Below are 16,093 nucleotides of genomic sequence, written 5' to 3' on the forward strand. Positions count from 1 at the left end.
GTAAACGCGGCTAGTCAGCTGCTAATAACCGACAACAGCGAAAATGGAAGACCAAAACAAATTCTAGTCCTTCAGGGCTATCGGCTTTGGCGGAAGGCATTATTATTCGTGGTAATCATATGTAACGTGAAACAGTTTTTGCGACCTTGCCGAACGCTCGAAAGTATTGTATCACATCACTTTACGTTGTCATGGCATGAAAGTTTGCCGACATTCACTATGGGCTGCAAAAACTAGGTTGAGTTCTAAATAACCCACTGTATGTATAGGTGCCTGCTGGTTTTATACGAGGCTTCTAACCAGTGGGAGGTTTATTGAGCAAAACGAGTCACGTATACGTTAAAGATACAATAACACTCTGTTTGTTCAGACCTGGAGGGATATTTCGGTACATTTTCCACAGCCATACATCCCGATATTCCGATATGCGTTATAGGAAAACTGCACTCAAGAGGGGGAGGAGAAGGACGGGGAGGAGAACAATGAAATTGACCTGGTTATTGGACCGGGTCCCGAGTCCAGGAGAAGGGAGTAAAAGCAATTTTCTTCAATTGATAAAACGCCATCTAGAGTAAAATAGGATTTGTTTTTTGCGCCTGGAATGGTTGGAAAGCAATAAAGACCTGCTTAGAAATATTCATCGGTTTCGATTCTTGTATTATATTCAGGTATAGTATTTATTGCGTTAGTTAGCGAGTATATAATGCCTTCAAAGCTGTAATTATGTCATCATTGTTCGGGTTGAGAGTCAGTTCGTTATGATAACAATGGTTACGATAGAAATTCGGGGCACAAAAGCCGCCTTCGAGTACTGCGGACAACGTTGTTTGGGGCGCGATCGCGGTGGCGTAGCACAAACCTTCTCATTATATTTGCATGCGAATAAACAACGTACGCTGCGGATATGCACCTTCTTGCACGCAGCCATAAGAAAGCCAATTTGCGAAGAAGGAATGTGTGCCATACAACCTGAACAAAATATCCACAGTATCTTTGTGAGACTCCCAAACATCCCCAAACCTCCTAATAAGACGTTTGTGATGATGCAGAAAAATTAATGCGTTGTGCACAAAAAAAAACAAGAAACATTCATCTGATACAAGACAAGAACAACGAAAGAAATAGAAGACAGCCGTTGTATTTCCTGCCGTGCTATACGCGTGTAGGGGCCCGCTGATTGGTACGTAGCATTACTCTGTTGAATCTTCATAAGAGCCTCTCAAAAATACTGCAGACAAGCCTTCGCATTTTGAATACTTATCGAGGAGCTCTCTGAGCGCTGATCCTCGCGAATAAGCTAGAAAGGACGATTTACACGCGATCTTCTGACCGATGCTCTGAAGAAAGTTGTTCTCTATCTCCTCTTGTATCGCAAACTTGTGGGGGATACAGCTTCAAATTAATCAAATGCGTCAGAAGCTGGCAAAATAACTGAATCCCTAGAAATACGCTTTTTAATGCACTACAGCAACAAAGCGGGCGATTTCTAGCACAGACACTGCTGTCCCTCACAAGCTGAGTGTAGCAGACGGCAGCGGCGCGAGTCCCTAAGCCGACGTCAGAGCCAGGGGGCGCCACTCAAACATATCACCACCAATAGTATTCGTAACATATGCTTATTGTTAATGTATTGTGATTCTGTAAATTTTTAATTGAATATCCAGAATACATCCAATTTCGGACGTTCGAATAGACGTACGGAAGTGTTAAATCCGGACGTCCCACGGACGTACATGGAATGTCCTCTGAAACGGACGGCCGCTAGAGCCGGAATGAACGTGCGTTGGACGGCCGAGGGCGTCTGGCGGTTTCTTGAGTACATTGGCGAAGGCGTGCGTCCCCGAGCCGGGCTTCGTCGCCTCCGTCATGCAGTGGTGGCTGGCGTACGGCTACTAGCCGAAGCAGCTGCAATGGTGTTGACGGCAAAAAAAAGCCGGAGGCAAAACCTAACTGAAAAAATCTACACCATCTTCTCGCGAGGGGAACCGTGGGGTAGATGCAACGCATCGGGGGTTGCCGTTGCGTTTACGTTATGTTAGCGATGTCAGCGTGTGGATTGCTGTTGTTGTGTGTCCTATTTACGCAGCATGTTCACCCCCGATGCGTCGCATCTACCCCATGGTTCCCCTCGCGGGAAGATGGTGTAAATTTTTAACCGAGCGCAAGCTGCGCGCTAACGCACAGCTGGCACGGCGACGGGAGCGAGCGCAGCCGAGCGCAAGCTGCGCGCTGACCGCGCTGACGCACAGATGGCGCTGCGGTGAGAGCGGCGGAGCGCGCAGCTACCGCGGCGAGGAGAATGGGGAAGGGATGCGGACTACGCCGCGACAACGCGGGACAAGGCGAGTTATAGAGATGCGTTGCATCTAAAATAGAGCGCGACTCAGACAACGACACAAATCAAGAACGACCGGACAAGCGCTCATAATCATAATGCACCAACTTGCCCAACAGCTGTGTTTAATGAAAAACCTAACTGGTTTACTGTATGGCGAGAGATGAACAGCGATGGTACAGGAACAGCTGCGTTCCGGGCCAGCTTACAGCATGACTCAAGCCGAGCAACAGCAGGATCCGATTCTGTCAATTGATTGAATAATGCGCTCGGAACGTGCGCACAGGGTAGCGGCACACTGAATCGTAGCAGCTTCTCCCCCGGGGGCTCCGAGAAGGTTTCCAACCATTGTCTGGAGGGTTGCTGTTGAAGAGAATGGCTCGGCAGACGCTCTACTCCAGGCTTGGGCCGAAAGGCACTGTGCTGGAGGTTCACCGGGTCGGTCACTGGACGAATTGGTCCCCGGGAATGCCCAAGCAACCACGGACGTCCCTGGAACGTTCGAAAAACAGCCCAACAACCAATGCCAAGTTTGGACGGCCACTGTGCATCCATGTTTGGACGTATACATTTACGGACTTACAGTGTACATCCAGCAACGGCTGTACGGAGGATACACATTTCCGTATGTCATACGGACATCCTCCCGTGAACATGCATACAAAGTTACCACAAGGCAAAACAGAAAAAATACTGATTTTCAATTAAAATATTGTGTACATCAACACCCTGACTTGTGTATTGTAAGTTTCATCTTATTACCAAAATTAGGCGTAATTTTAACTTTTTGAAGCTGCTCACCGACTCCAATGATGATCTCTTTGGGGAACGGTATATAAGAATTGAGAACTGCTAACAAAACGCGTGAAGCAAGTTTACCGTGTTATGTTTGTCTGCCGGTAGTGTGTTGTGCGGTACGTGTAGTAAAACATCCAAAACACACCCTCTTTCGGACGCCTGAATGGAATCCGGACGTCCCACGGACGTACAATCTTTTAGAAAATTTTCTAGGCCAAACCAAAGCCTTCTGGAGCACCAAGAATTCAAAGAATAGGTTTAACCTTTAACTGTGGTGGTGGTGGTGGTCGCAAAACGTTTATTGAGCTTAAAGGGAAGGGATATAAGGGCGTGGTTAGCCTCCTAAGTCCAGGAGGCCTCTTGTCCGGGCTGCCTCCAGTGCGCGCCGACCTGGCGCTCCGGTGCGGAGCTGGTCAGCTCGGACTCCCACTGCTCAGGGGAAGGGGAGGGGTGGGGATGTGCGTGTTGGGGGCAGGAGAAGACGAGGTGGTAGGTGTTGAGAGGGATGTGACAATGTGGGCAGTCTGGTAGAAAGAGAGAAGGGGAAATGTGGTATAGAATGATGTGGTTAAAGTAGGTTTCGGTCTGTAGTCGGCGGAGGATGTAGGCCTGTTGGGCGGTAAGGGAAGGGTGGGGGGAACTGTGACAAATTATTTTATTACAGTAAGAAAAAGGCTCTTTTAAATGCAGAGCATTTCAGTAACTCACGATGTCACCCGCGTTGTCCCGTCGTAGTCCACACCGTCGTTGTCCGCACCCCTTCCCCTACACTATATAAAAGAAAATACTATCCGGTGCCAGGTTTCGATCCCTCGACCCTGCGGGCGGAACGCAATGTACATGGTGCTCTACCCACTGCGCCACAAAGCCGACACAGACTGGGACGCTACGACCGCGCCTTATATCGTCGACTCATTCAAATTGCTGCTGACGAGCGCTCTCTCGTCAGCAGTTGCCACAAGTGCGACAACATTAACGTAACGCAAACTACTTAACGTCGTGCGCCTCCGGAAATGCTCTGCATTTGATCGTGCCCCTCGCGAGGGGGATGTTTCACTGCGTCTTCTCTCGGTCGCGGGACCCGTGGCGCCATCTGGCGGAGGCGCGGCACAACTCGTAGCACTTTCTTTGAAAAAGCGCCTCGAAAGAGCGGCAAATATGAAATTTTTTAAGGCGGAAGCCTTACATGTCTCATCAAATGCAAAAATTGATTGTGGTCGCCAACCCGAACAGTACAGAATGGTCACCATCAAAAAGAAAACAAGTCAGTCAATACACATTTGGGTTCGCGTCGGTTTTGAACCAGGGTCTCCAGGCCGATACGAAGTGCGTCACCACTGCGTTAACGTACTACGAGAGGAAGAACAAGCGTGCTGCGTAAGGGGTGAGCGTGCGGCACGCGAGTGAGGGCCCTGACTTAGGGGAAGCTGCCACGGGAATTGCGACCGGTCTTTTTGTGGGAGTGGTTCGGTCTTAAAATGAACAATGAAAAACGAAGAAAGAGACTCAAACACACTGAAGCACTAAACAAGTCACTGATCGCAGCCAGTGCCTTCATACCACTGCCTTCATACCGCGTAAACAGAATTAAACGGCTGCAGTGCTGAAGTTGCGTTTCAAAGCACATCGTTGAAGACATTACTTTATAGTCCTGTCCAGGTTGAGTTCCAAAAACATGGCCACTTGTATGTAAGCACACTAAGACCAATTTTCCCCTCCGAAACATACGCCCCAGCTCGGTGTGGTGAGCGGAGCCTTGGCCGCCTTATGCGGTTGACGGGCGGATGATGACGTCTTATTTATCTAGCTTTTCGGCTTAAAAAGTTCAAGCGCGACTCTTGGGTACACCCGGACTTGTATGAACTTCAACCGCTACGTTCTGTGGAGCGGGTTCAAAAGGATCCCGCAATGCAGAGGTGTGCAATGGTCTGATTTTAGATTTCATAGGAAGGGTGGGAAGGGGGATAGCGCGAACGCAGTCCCCCACTACCAAAAATTGCATGCCCCATCTGCCCCAGTTTGGGGTAGTGGCAGGGGTCAACACAAGCGCAGTGCAATGCTCGCGTCTCTCCCTAGAGGCTCCTTTCAGAAATATTTATTCATGACATATGTACATGATGGTTGATGACTATGGGACCGAGCGGGTGATATTAGCACCTCTTTAAGCGTCCATGTTGCACCGAGAGGGCTGTACTGCCCCCGCTACATGAAATGACTATTTACAGCGATACATCCAGGGGGAATTCGCGTGACAGCCTATACTTTGGCTACACTAAAGCGTCCCATCCCCCAGAGGCACATTGTGTCTTTCACACACGCACGAGCACCATTCCACAGTGTTGTTTGTTCCTCGCGCACATGCATAACACATTCACGGTTCGTCGCGCACATTTGTTCACGGTTAATCGCCGACACGCATGCCGCGCACAACAAGATGCGTTCCTCGCACCCACACGACACCGGGGAAGCGCCACGACTCCTCGAAGGATTCCTTGTCCGTGAGTTCAAGCTGGGTTTCAAGGAAAAAACTCCCACCTCCCCTCGCGGGAACCCCTGTGTAGATGCGACGCATAGGCGGAGCGGCGAAGGGACCGCGTTTTATAGCGCGCATAACGTTGAGGGGACTGCGTAAGCCGGTCCCAGTCGATGACGACGTTGGCGTACTTCTAAAGCGGCGTGGACTCTAGGTGTTTGAGCCAAGCGTGGATGTTGCTTCGCCGGAGAACGGCACACCGGTTATAAGCGCAGCGCGCCCGAAGGAGAGGAAACCGCGGAAGAGAGAGTACTGCACATGCGCCGGCCCCAGCGCGTCTGCCGCGGCTATGACGCAACGTGCCGCGGCTATGACGCAACACAATCCAACACAATCCACTTTAATCCAATCCAATCCAAATCCAATCCAATCCAAGCCAAGCCAATCCGATCCAATCCAATCGAATCCAATCCAATGCCCCTCGCGAGAGGGTGTTCGCTATCGGAGAGGAGAGGGGGTGAGCGGCGGAGGGCGCAGCTGGCGCGGCGAGGAGAATGGGGGAGGGGTGGACAACGCCGACGACAACGACGACGACGCCGGAGGGCCAAGGCGAGTGAATCAGATGCTCTGCATCTAAAAGTTTAGCCTTGGCACTCACATTGCTCACCATTTGCAAGAGTGGTGCGCGCTTTCCGCGGAAGGAGTCGACGAAGCACCTGTTTTGCCAGAGCTCTTGCCGTCCCAGCGCCGTGTACAGGAGGCGTAGTTTCCCACGCGCTCGTGCGCCTCTTGGTCGTACTTGGAGCTCAGCGGCAGGTGCAGGTTCGTGGTCCACGACATCCGTCTCCAGAAGGCCTTGGCAACTCTGCACTGAGTGAAGACGTGCTCCGATGTCTCAGGTTGCCCGCAGAAGGTGCACCACCAGTCGCGCGTGATGCGCCACTTGGCTAGCCGCTCTCGGGTTGCCATGGCACCTGCTTCCACCTTCCACCGGAGCTCCTTCAGGTTCGCTGGTAACAAAGGTGGGCACGCTCTCCCCCACCGCTTTTCGGGTCGAAGTTGAGCCGACGGTGGGCGTATGACGCCGAACGGTGTTGTAGGGAGTTTCTCTGACGCCTCACTTGGAGACAGCTCGCGGAGGTCTGCGTCTTGCAGGTGCTGCCTGGCTTGTTTTAGGTATGTTACAACGGCGGCTTGGTGTCGGCCTGGGCTCTCGCTCTTAATTTTAAGATTGCAGTGTTTGTCTTCCAAGTGCCTCCCGAGAGGACCCAGCCAGTACCGTAGTAGTGTGGCGGCTGGTTCGTCGTCGACTTCTAAAGTGTGGAGTGCTGTCTTCAGGGCAAGCTGACGGCTGACGATGTTCAGGTTCGGCACTGACAGTCCTCCTGTGCTCGTGGTGTTGAATAGCTGGTCCCTAGGAACGCGTTCCGTAGGGCTTGACCAAATGAAACGGAAGAGAGTTTTATGTATTTGCCTGACTTGTTTGGGGGAAGGTAGCTGTATGCGTGACAAGTGCCACGCTTTCGCACAAAGTGCCGCTTTTACTACGTACACACGCTCAAGCATGTACATGTTAGACGCCGGTGTTTGTTTTATGGCATTGTCAATTTTGTTTTTTACAATGTCCCAGTTATTCGGTGCTGCCCCGCGTTCATTGAAGGTAATGCCCAGTATTTTTACGTTGTCTTTAAGTGGGAGACCTAGTACTGGTGGCCTTTGCCGGAAAGAGCCTAGTGCCATCGTGTTGGATTTTTCAATGTTTAATTCTGCTTCTGAGAGTCTCGCGTAGCTTTGGAAACATTCCAAGCCTTCTTTGACATCAACTTCGTCCCGTGCGTATAGGGTTACGTCATCTGCGTACGCGAGTACTTTCAGGCAGCAGCTGCCCGGGAGAGGAATGCCTCGAAAGAGTTTATCCTGTTGTATAGCTCTTAGGTATGGATCGATGGCTATAATGAAAAGGATTGGCGCCAGAGGACACCCTTGCCGGATGCCTCGCTTTAGTTGTATGGGTTCTCCTAGCATGTTGGCCATGCAGACTCTGGCCACATTTCCGGCGTAGGCTATTCGAAGCGTTGCTATCAGTGTGTCTGGGAATTGGTATTCTCTGAGAAAGGTGAACAGATATTCGTGTTCAACCCTATCATAGGCTTTCTTCTGGTCCAAGGATACAATGTATCCGGCTGCATTGCGTTTCTTCACGTAACTTATCAGGTCGCGAGTGGCGCTTAGATGACTGTACATATTTCGGCTAGGGAGTCCAATTCGGCTGCGCTCGGCGGTGCCTCTAACTTTTCATACAGCTCCGGGTCAACACTGGGTACGTCGCGCAACAGATCGCGCACGCTCCGCGCTCGCTCATGGCTGCTTGCCCGAGTGAACAATTCACGATAGTAATCTGTGAAAGAGCTAATGTGGTTGTCTGCCGCGCTGCCGATTCGGGTTCTTGGACGCTGGTGAAGGAATTCATACGCGTTGGGGCCTCCCGTGGCGCTTATCTTATAGGCCTTAAGTCTCGAGTCAAGTGACGTTTCTTTCATGAGTTGGGTGTGCTTTTGTCTCAAGATTTCTAACTCGTTTTTTACGAGCGCGGTTTTCTGCGGTGCGCGATCGAGGATGCGTATTTTCATCGCCATGGCGTTTATCTGTGTGGTGTGCTCGCGTGCAACGCGGCGGCCGCATTCTTGGAAGATTTGCTTTAAGCGCTTTTTTATCATTATCCAAGCGCTCAGCGTTGGTTCCGTTTCCTGTCGTTCAAAATGAAGGAAATCACCCACTTTCTTTTTAGTTTCCTCGTCGACTAACAGGCTTGTAGACAAACGCCAAGGTCGATCTACGACATCCTGTTGGGGAATTACTAGTTCCACTTTTAAGCACCGGTGATCTGATAAAGGTTGAGCATTTGGTCTAGGATTTTCGATGGACGCGGAAGTTACCATATCTGCTATGTCGGGTGTAACGTAAATTCTGTCAATGCGGGAGCTAGTCTGACCCCTTTCCCACGTGGGGCCGTACGCTTGGCCGTGCAGTTTAACCCACACGTCCGTCATGTCGTAGTTGCTTATCAGTTTCCGCAAACTCTCTTGTATGCCACATCGCTCTGGTCGCGCGTTTCGGACTTCTTGCGTCTCGGTCGAAGTTGAGCACATTGTTAAAGGAGCCATGAACAGAAAACACAAGTTTGGTTCATTCAAAAGATTGTCTCGTTAGAACCATACTGACACCACTTTTAACGTAAACTTCGCTCAAATAAGCTACATAATTAGGAAAAACGGGAATGGTCATGCGACCCACCAGCTCATTTCCCGCAACAGAACCTGTGATGTCACATGGGCTAAGCTCTGCGACTGGCGGAGGCTGGCAGAAGCAGACGCAAATTAGGTAGAGCTTACAAACTAGACGAACGAGCGATTTGCGCTTAAATTTAGGGCACATTCTTTACAAAGCAATAAGAATGATGGGACAAACAGTGGAAGTTACGAAAGCACATGTAAACATAGAAGTACTGATGCGTTCTGCTGTTCGTACTGCGCACAGCATGCTTTGGTTTAGCTGCACAGCACTACGGGGCTTGGGGTTGTCTCAGACGACACTGGCCGATTGACGCAAGCAACGGTGTCTTACGTGACCCCATTTGTCGAGCGAGCACTGTTTCAGGGAACGAATATTTTCTCCCAGAACAAAAACAAGCCAGGTTTAAATGCGGGCAAAAACCAACCAAATGCTTGCCACGGTATGGTGGCGCCATCTAGGTTACGGAACGTAAAGAAACGCGGGAACAAACCAACACCGCTGTACAGGGTGGAGACAACCTTTGAACGGTCCCGTGCCGCCGCAATTGGGCCAACGGGCTCAACGCGTTATTCTTTTCGTTTCCCACGAGACCTAGCAACGCGAAACAGACAATATGATTCAAACTTCTTCAGTAAACCGCGTTGCGGCGATAATTTTAGCGCGGTTTTGACACAATGACTTGCTTCGGCGGCGAGCGAGCAACCGAACATGGCGGCGCCAGCGTTACGTGTCTCTACCCTGTACGGCGGATGCGTGAATGAAGGTATTCTAGGCTGCAGAGCGGTGGGTTCCCGTGATGTCACTTGGGACCACGAAAACGCACGATTGAGCGGGAAAATCAAAATTTTAACCTAAATTGTTTAATTTCTCAGTGAATAAAGCACCGTTTGTATCCGGACAAGAGCTGGGGGCACTATAAAACACGAAATCTTTCGAATAAAACCAACTTGCATTTTCTCTTCATGGCTCCTTTAAAATCCCCCCCTAGAATTATTGGCATGCTGTGTGTTAAGTATGCGTTGAGGGTTTCAAAAAACTGGTTTTGCTCGCTCTCTTTTACAGGGGCATAGATATTGGCTATCCGTATGTTTGTGCCTTTAACTTTTAAGTCTAAGGTTAAGATCCTGCCGCAATAGTCTTGATGAAAGAAGTGTTTGTGAAGCAGATCTTTTTTAAGAATTAGGATGCCGGCGCCGCAAAACTGTCGCGTCGCGAGGCTAAAGAAACAGCCCACGCTAAACTTCCTTTTCAGCTCATGCACTTCTGCTGCTCTGGAGAGGTTTGTTTCCTGTTATAATAAAATGTCTACATTGTGCATGCGAGCGAAGTGTATGACGTCGCGTTGTTTGTTTTCGTCTTTGAAGCTTCTAACATTAAGCGTCCCTAGTCTCAGTAGCATAAGTAAGAGAGTAGCAGGCGACGCCTTTATCTTACTTGACTTCGTCATCGCTCGTGCTTGGGTCCGTTTCTTCTTTTTTTTGTCTTTTGGCTCGGTGCTTGGTGCGTCGAAGTTCGTCGCGCGCTGCTTTCACGTCGCCGCTTGTCACAGAGCAGTCCGAATCCGGGCAGCTTTCTTCTCTACTGGCGTTAGCTTTAGAGTCGTGGAGCTGCCCGTCCTCTTGTTCCGTTTCCATCGGAAATTCATCTTCATCGATGACGAGGGGCTGCGGGGAGCCGCATGAGCTGTCCTCGTTGGTCCTAACTTCCATTTCCGTGGCAGGTGTCTGCAGCGTGTCAGTCGCTGGCGATGGGGGCAGTTCCCTTACCTCGGAGTCGTCTCGGCTGGTCTCGCTCTGAGACGGCGCCGCAGATTCCTCCGCTGGTGTGGTGCTTGAGGGGGGCGTTGAAGGGGGCGGTTCCTGGTTTCCGCTGTCCTCCTCCATGGCAACGCTTTGCTCCCACCGTTCGCGTCCTGCCAAGACGTCAGCGAATTCTCTTCGTGGCTTGATGCAGTCAGCCGTGGCGTGGTCGCCGCGGCACCGCCTACATCTTGCCGTGCAGCTTTCCGTAGTGTGCCCGAAAGTCGAGCACCGGCCGCAGAAGTCTTCCTTGCAGTCCTTCCTGTAGTGTCCCGCTTTCTTGCAGCGGCTGCACACACGAAGTACTCCGGGGTAGTCGCAAATTACACGGTGCTCCAGGACACGAATAAAAATTTCCCGCATTTCCCCGAGGGGAAGAATGTGAAAGTGCGAATGCACGAGTTGAATTTGCGCGGTTCGGTAATGTTTGCGAAAGAGAGATCACACACACACACACACACAACTACAAAGAAAGAAAGATGCATTTATTCACAGACACCTATTTGTGTTGTCGTTGTACTTGATTGCTAGAGCGGATCTGAGCTTTGAAATTTCGTGTCAGTACTCCTTTAAGCGGGTGCATTAGCCCTTCTCACGCCCGATTCCTGGCCAATCCCCCACGTGGGTATGTGCCATGTCAGCGGCCAGGCAGCGCGCGCCCATCTCCCCCCGTTGCCAAGGGAGACGAGGAGATTCCTGGCCAATCCCCCACGTGGGTATGCTATGCGGACATCGCCGGTGGACGCAGGTTCAGGGTCGCTTAAGAAGTGCATTCGCACTTAAAATTCGGCACAGGCTTTTCGGGTTTCATTTCAATGTGAACGACTCGGTGGCCATTTCGGACCGAAGGACGGTCGACGGTGGTTGGGCGCTCGGTACTGACGACTTTGCCGTAGGGTGCTAGCGCCCGGATGAGGTGCTCGTCGACGACGTACCCTGGCAGGGATAGGCAAGCCACGCGTGTGAGGCGCGGCACTAGGACTTCAGTGGCGACTTCTTTGCCGCAAACAGACAGGCCACCGTGTCGCAGTAGTTGCTCCATGGCGGCGGACGTATATAGCGTGCACTGGAATCTTGCTCCTCCGAGGTGCTGCACCATGTACACGTTGGGGAGGCCGACGACGTCAGCCACAGCATCGATGACGGAGACCGTGGATGCATCCGCAGGCACGGTGACGTTGAAGACAAGGTCTTTGGTTGGCTGGAACGACGACGGCGTCTTCGCTCCAGGCGGTGGCCGCCCAGGTGGTTGACCGCCCGCGTTGTCCGCGGGAGGCATGACGGGACCTGCGCAACCTGCGTTCGAACGAAAAACCCTCAAAACCTAGTTCATCAGGGTAACCCCGGCACCAGGTAAGTATGCCAGACGAGCGTCACGCTTCGGTACCCCACCCAGGGCAAGATGACGTGTGGTACCGGTGTCCTAAGGCCAGCACATCAAAATATTGTTGCAATATTACAATAATTGCTACACTTGTACAAACCAAAAAAACAAATTACTCAGTAACTTTTAGTTTATCTTACCGTTTGCCCTACCACGTGGGTAGCCAAATTTTAAGAAGATACAGAAAAATAATTGCAAAAAACTCTGGTTGAGATTCCTGCGATCGTTTGCAACTGAAGATGAGAGGGCGCGGCGTCGCGTCGCCCTCATAATGGTAGAAAAACCGGTTTTTGTAAGACTTCACAGCTGCAAGCGTATGTGCCTGTAACATTTCGGACGCGGGTGACGTCCACACGTGTGCGCCAAATCTATTGAACGCTGCTGCACGTTTGTCGGCTTTCCACACAGTCCTTTATATGTTTCATGCCAACTACACTCAAATTTACTGTGAACGTACAGTACGTACCACCAAACCATCCGGGACATGACTGGTAGCCCGTGAAATGCGTTCTTAATTTGTTATAGTGGAGTGAACTAGAAGATAGAGTGGTTCAAACACCCCACTGGGCCCATGGGGCCCATGTATTAAAGAAAAAGCGGTCGAACTGCCTAGTTAACGCTGCGAGCGCTACCCCTCCACCGTGGCACAACATTCTACTTCCGGTCACGCTAGCGTTCGGTCGTGAGAATCATGAGCTCCAGCGGAGCGGTAATGGCGGAAACAGGCCTAACGGAAGCGACAGCGAAGATTATCAGGTAATACTGCCACAACTGCCCACCGGACGCATCGTTCTGAATACGTTGTTTTTGCACGGCGACGTGAAGGCTAGACCGTTCAAGGTCGAGGATTTCAGGGACGCTCTCACACGGACTGGTTTACTCTCCGAGGTTGTCGCCTTGGGGGCCTACCAAATCAACCATGTGTGGGCGATAACTTTCAACAGTGCCGAGGCGACGAAGAAGATGTTGGCTGTCAACGAGTTTCAAGTCAAGGGCCGGCGGTACCTCGTAATCGACCCGCAAGACCATCAGGTCAGACTCAAGCTGCACTGGCTGTTGCACGGCGTCGCCGACGAAGACATCCGAGCAGCGTTCGCGCCGTATGGCAAAGTGACTGAGGTGAATAGGGAACGCTGGCGCGTCCAAGGCGTCGCTGACAAAGGGTCCACGACTAGGTCAGTGCTGTTGAAGCTGAAGAAGGGCGTCAAGTTGGAGGAGCTCCCGCACCAGATAAGGGTGGCTGGGGAGCTCGCTCTTGTGGTGGCACCTGGCCGGCCCATACAGTGTCTTCGCTGCAACGGCCAAGGCCATGTGCGGCGTGAGTGTAAAGTGCCTCGGTGTGCCAAGTGCCGGCGTTTCGGGCATGTCGAGGCGCAGTGTGTGCGTTCATACGCGTCGGTGACGGGGCCCGCGGACATCGAAGGAGCACCTTATGGACGTAACGGAAGCCGAGGAAGCTGCTCAAGGAGCTGGTGGTAGCGATCCCGTGGAAGCTAGCCCCAGCACACCAAAAGAAGTAGGACTCAGCCAGGAGGGGGAAAATGACGAGGTCACTCCAGCAGACGCGGTAACCATGACAAAGACCTTCGAAAAAAGCGCCGAAAATCGCTCTGAAGCCGAGGCCGCGGGAGCATCGTTGGAAAGACAAACAGAAGCAATGGAAACCAACAGAACTGAGACTGCGACGGGGTCCGCCAAACGCCCACACGTCGAGTCGGAAGAAGGAAAAATTTCAGTATGTGCGTACGTGTGCGTGTGTGCGTGCGTGCGTGTGTGCGTGTGTGTGCGTGCGTGCGTGTCTGCGCGTGTTTCATTTCATTGCATTTCATTTGTCGCGCAACGGCGAAAAACATCCCCCTCGCGAGGGGCACGATCAAATGCAGAGCATTTCTGCGGGGGGCGCGCCTGCAAGTCGTATGGATTACGTATTGGTTGTTGTTGTTGTAATTGTTGCCTTCCAGCGTAGACATTGTCGATGAAGTCGATGGTGAAACGTGCCGTGAACCCCCTGCCGCGGCTATGACGTAACGTGGCGCGGCTATGATGCAACACAATCCAACACAATCCACTTTAATCAAATCCAATCCAAATCCAAGCCAATCCAAGCCAATCCAATCGAATCCAATCCAATGCCCCTCGCGAGAGAGTGTTATAGCGCCGAAATCGCCACCACGCGAACGCGTGATGCTGGCGTCACGATCACGCCACAGATGTTAGCGACCGAAGCGCGCGCGAACGACATATGTGGTTTAAGCGCGAACCGACCGCGGCGAGAGAGCGCGATGCGAGCGCCCCACCTGTTCTTGCGCGCGAACCTAACGCGGCGAGAGAGGGTGTTGCGCACGTCCCCACCTGTTGTGCGCCCGAACCGAACGCGGCGAGAGAGGGCGTTGCGAGCGGAGAGAAGGCGAGGAGGACGCGGGGGAGACGGCGCACCTCTGACGGACGGTTGAATGAGTCAAGGATATAAGGCACGTTCGTAACCTTCCGTTCTGTGTCGGCTTTGTGGCTCAGTTGGTAGAGTACCGTGCACCTTGCGTTCCGCCCGAAGAGTCGTAGGATCGAAACCTGGCGCCGGCAAGTATTATTTTTTTATATAGTGTAGGGGGAGCGATGCGGACGCGGACTACGGACGCCAACGCGGGTGACATCGTGAGTTACTGAAATGCTCTGCATTTAGAAGACAACGCAGCTGGGGACGCCAACATCGGAGAGCCACCAGTGAAAGCAACGCAGACGCGGCGGTCGACGCCGAGGAGCCGGCCTCCTGAGCGGCGCCCATCGGAAACGCCACCCCAGACGCGGAACGCAGGGGACAGCGCCGTGGCGGGCGGGAGCGCCTAGCCGGGCGATAGACGCGAAATGTAAGCGCCATGCTCTCGTCCTCTATGTGATTTAAAATGTCTGAGGAACCCACACTGAACGTAGCTACACTCAACGTCAGGGGTTTGTCGGGGAAAAGGAAACAAAGCCAAGTGCACCGATTGCTAACGGAACGTGACGTTGATGCGTTGGCAGTTCAGGAAACTAAAGTTCACGGGGAGGAAGAGACTGAGAGCATGGTGCAGCGTTTCACGTCGAGGTACTACGCGTGTGTTAGCCATGCAGTCGGTACTTCGGCGGGGTGCGTGCTTCTTTTTGCGAAAGGTGCCGGGTTTGATCGTCCAAACCGTAACGTCGTGTGTGTCAGGAAGACTGGTGGTTTGCGACTTTTCCTTTGGTGGTCACCAGTGGCGAATTGTGTGCATTTACGCACCGACTTCAAAAGACGAGCGGGTCAACTTTTTCGCCTATGTACGACAGCACCTTTGTAATGATAGGCAGGTAGTATTATTAGGAGATTTTAATTGCGTATTAGCCGCACGAGACAAGGTAAGCAGCAGGCCTTTTAAGGATGCGAGCACTGAGTTGTTGTGTTGGCAGATTACGGAATTCGGGTTAGAGGATGTAGCGGAATGCATGGAAGGTGGAAGAAGTGTGCAATACACTCACTTTCAAGGCACAAGCCATGCCCGACTGGACAGAATATACTTATCGTTAGACATGGTGCCAAAATGCCGCAACTACATGGTTTTGCCACTGTCCTTTACTGATCATTGTCTTGTAGCATGTAGAATACGGTACAAAAAACGGCGTAACACTTTTACATGGGAGTTGTGGAAGCTAAACGCGACCATTATTTATGACGAAAATTTCAGCGAAGTAATAAAGGACCAGCTTAGCAAAATAGAAAAACTTCCCCGCATTTCCCCGAGGGGAAGAATGTGAAAGTGCGAATGCACGAGTTGAATTTGCGCGGTTCGGTAATGTTTGCGAAAGAGAGATCACACACACACACACACAACTACAAAGAAAGAAAGATGCATTTATTCACAGACACCTATTTGTGTTGTCGTTGTACTTGATTGCTAGAGCGGATCTCAGCTTTGAAATTTCGTGTCAGTACTCCTTTAAGCGGGTGCATTAGCCCTTCTCACGCACGATTCCCGTCCAATCCCCCACGTGGGTAT

General features: G+C 51.7%; 1 non-coding gene across 1 annotated transcript; it reads right to left on the reverse strand.

Annotated features, from left to right (window-relative positions):
• Positions 1-5,091: 5,091 nt before the first annotated feature.
• On the reverse strand, positions 5,092-5,247 carry LOC144163432 (U1 spliceosomal RNA). Its single transcript, XR_013320935.1, has one exon. It is a non-coding gene; the product is annotated as a U1 spliceosomal RNA (small nuclear RNA).
• Positions 5,248-16,093: the final 10,846 nt, after the last annotated feature.

This window comes from Haemaphysalis longicornis, unplaced genomic scaffold (genome assembly GCF_048455015.1).
Source record: "Haemaphysalis longicornis isolate Haplotype H1 unplaced genomic scaffold, Haemaphysalis longicornis Haplotype H1 scaffold_12, whole genome shotgun sequence".
In the NCBI taxonomy this organism is placed as follows: Eukaryota; Metazoa; Arthropoda; class Arachnida; order Ixodida; family Ixodidae; genus Haemaphysalis; species Haemaphysalis longicornis.